The sequence below is a fragment of the Lathyrus oleraceus genome, chromosome 7 (assembly GCF_024323335.1).
Source record: "Lathyrus oleraceus cultivar Zhongwan6 chromosome 7, CAAS_Psat_ZW6_1.0, whole genome shotgun sequence".
In the NCBI taxonomy this organism is placed as follows: domain Eukaryota; kingdom Viridiplantae; phylum Streptophyta; class Magnoliopsida; order Fabales; family Fabaceae; genus Lathyrus; species Lathyrus oleraceus.
In genome coordinates, this window is record NC_066585.1 from 151,677,614 (window position 1) to 151,681,333 (window position 3,720).

Consider the following 3,720-nt stretch of genomic DNA (forward strand, 5'->3'; position numbering starts at 1 on the left):
ACAATTTGACATACCACCTAATTCATTGTGTCTAAGTTATCTATATTCATCATTGACCTTAATTTCCCGAACACTTCGACTTGTACTCCCTTCGTTATTATGTTTGCAATCTGATTCTCAATTTTGCAGTGTTTCTAGTTTAGCTTCTCATCTGCCACTTGCTCTCGATGATAATGGAACCTCATTTCAGTGTGCTTTCTTCGTCCATGCGCTATCGGATTCTTCTCTAGATAGATAGTGGACATGTTGTCGATCTTCATGGTAATCACTTCATAATTCTTCCTTGTAACCTATTCGACCAAATTCACCATTCACGTTGTTTAACAAGCACAAAGAGAAGAAATTATGTACTCTATTTCACACGACGACAACACCACTACTAATTCTTTTCTTGAACTCCAAGCAACTGGTATACCACATAGCATAAACACGTATCCAGCTGTAGATTTTCTATCCTCAACATCACTACACCAACTTGAGTCGGTGTAACCAACTTGTAATCAGTCTTTTCCTTCATCAGCTGCAGGAAATAAAATTCCATAGTTGAGAGTTCCTTTCAGGCACCTTAGTATCCTTTTCGTCGCTGCTAGGTGTGATACATCTGGCTTTTGCATGAATCTACACAACATACCTACATTGTATGCTAGATCATGCCTTATGTGACAAAGGTATCAGAGTGATCGAATGAGTCTTTTATACTGCGTTGGATCCATATCATCTTCATATGTGTCTTTCGATATTGCAATTCGGCCTCAACTTGAGGCGAAGTTGGGTTGCAATATTGCATCTCAAATCTCTTGAGTATTTCACATACGTATCTTCTTTGGTCCATCGTCAAGCCTCTACTACTTTTTTAGAATTCGATACCAATGAAGTATGAGAGATTTTCCAAGTCTGACATTTCAAACTCCCTGTTTATGTCATGTTTGAAGTCTTCGATCTTCTTTTTTCCTGTTATCAACAGGTCATCGACATAGAGTCATAGTATAAGCAATTCACTATTGCTTCTTCTTACATATACTTCATGCTCAGTTGTGCACTTCATAAGTTCCTTCTCCCTTAGAAATATATCTATCTTCATATTCCAAGCTCTTTGAGATTGGTTAAGTCCATATGAGGCTTTATGCAGCATATATACCTTGCTTTCTTCGCCTTATTTCATAAGCTCAGCTGGCTGTGCAACATAAACTTCTTTATCTGAGGGACTATTTAAGAATGCACATTTCACATCCATCTGACATATGTGTCAGTTGTTCATGTTTGCTAGACCAACAACCAACCTGATTGTTTGGATCCTAGCAACAAGTGCAAAAATGTCATCGAATTATATTCCTTCTTTTTGAAGAAATCCTTTCGCCACAAGTCTTGCCTTGTATCGAGTTACTTATCCTTTGGGATTCAACTACACCTTGTATACCCATTTCACATCGATTGCCTTCTTGGCTTAAGGAAATTCGACAAGTGACCAAATGTTGTTGACTTCGATGGACTCCAGTTCCTCATTCCTTGCTTTCTCCCATTTTGAATTCTTTAATGCTTCAGCTACATTGACTGGTCTGACATCTGCATAGAAAGCATAGCATACAAATTCACCTTCATCATCGACCACATCATCTGATGTAATCGCACATTCTTGCAATCTTGCAGGAATATGTCTTATCCTTTGCGATCTGCTTGTGCTTGACCTCTGACTTCTTCTTGTCAAACTTCTCTTTTGAATTCACTTGTTGGTTCTTCACATAAGATTCTCATTGCATGTTGTGATGGAAGCCAAGTTGACTGAAGCTAAATGGTGCCATACCAGATATGATCAGCTGAATTTGATTGAAGAGAAGATATTGACTGCCATGTGTCATGGTCAATTGTATCAGCGGAGAATGAAGAAAGCATTTGATAAGAAGGTTAGGCCTCATGTGTTTAGAGAAGGTGACCGTGTGCTCAAGAAGATTTTATCTTTCAAACCAGATGCTAGGGGCAAATGGACTCCTAATTATGAAGGCCCATATGTTGTTAAGAGAGCCTTTTCAGGCGGTGGTTTGATTCTTACAACTATGGATGGTGAAGAGTTCACTCGTTCTGTGAATGTCGATTTAGTCAAGAAATACTTCGCCTAAAAAGAAAATAACAACTCGCTAAGTTGAAAACCCAAAATGGAGGCTTAGGCAAAAATGAGCGTCTCGGTGGATTGAAAACCCGAAAGGGCGATCTAGGCAAAAGTTAGAGACATAAAACATAAAATTTATCTCGGTAGATTGAGTACCCCACCTTAGGGAAATCTAGGCAAAAATTAGGGATTATGGAAAGTAACTGCATTCGGTTGGTCTCCAGTCTTGAGAGCAGTTTTGAGCGAGACAGTCAACTCTGAATCATCATCTCAACCGAAGCCAAGAGTGCATCAGATATTAAAGTTGGTAGAAGGATTAGTGATCATTGTATTCAATGTAGCCATTTTCCATGTAAATTACCATTTTTCAACTCTTGTAAAGATCTATGGAGTCTTGCCATTTACAGACTACCATTCTATTAAATAAAGTTGAACTTTTTATCCAATTGTTTCTACTCTTATTTATTTTTCAACTAAATAGAATTGAATTTTATGATGATAAATTTGAAATTAAAACATAAAAATCATTATCTTAAATAATGAAAGAAATTACTTTAAAAAATAATCGATTTCAATAAGGAACATCAACAGCAGCCTGAGAAAAGGTAAGTCTTAAAGTGCAAAGCATGTATGGTATTCCCCAAGCAGTGGGTTTGATCAGTTTCCCCAGCTGAGTAGTAATCGCCTCCCCAACTGGGTTATAGGCTCGTATTCTCAACGGTTTGCATAGATCCAGCACATAGTTTTATTCCCCGCAAATCCCCAGCGGAGTTCACTCCTGACCCCCGCCAGCATTGATGTTTGAGCAGTATGTGTGGTCCTCTGCAAGGTTGTCTCCTATTTGGTATGGTGTTGACCTGAATTTCCCCGCAAAGTTGATAATTCAGGTCCTCAGCAGATCTTTTCTCAAGCCAGGATTTGAGATATTCAGAGATGGATGATTTATGTTCATCCCCGTCATTTTTATCCAGTTGGTGCTTCCATCTTGTCGAGATTAACCGAGTGTTGTAGCGATGATTCAGATCAGTGACATTTGTATCCTTTGTGATTGTTTTGTCAGCATAATCATCAATCATATATACATATACATTCATACATCAGATGTTTCATTATGCATTGTTATTTCATTTGATTCCTTATTTTTTGATCCTCTGCTATGGTATTACTTCTCCATATAGATTTGGTGTGTCTGTCCTCCCTCAATTGTAGAGTGTCAGACCCTTAAGCAGAAAAAATTTAACCTTTCTCATTCCCCACTGATTTATTTCCTCGTGGATGATTATTATTTCAGCTTTCTCCCTAGTTGATTGTCTGGATGGAACCACTCCCCCTGAGTTATATCCTCATCGGGTCGAGTCTTTGTTTGACCGTTTCTTTTTAGCTCTTACCTAGATAGATGTTTTTGGTCCCCAGAAAGTTTATTACCTGGTAATATTCATTTCGGTTTGCAAATACTTTACTTTTACCCAATACCTAGTAATAGTGATTTACTTCCTCTTATTTTTCGCCAGCAAATTCGTTTTACGTCTCCCCAGGAAGTTTATCCTTGATATGTTCATCTTAACCGATGACAGATATTCCTCCCTTGAGTTTATCCTTGATATATTCATCCTAAC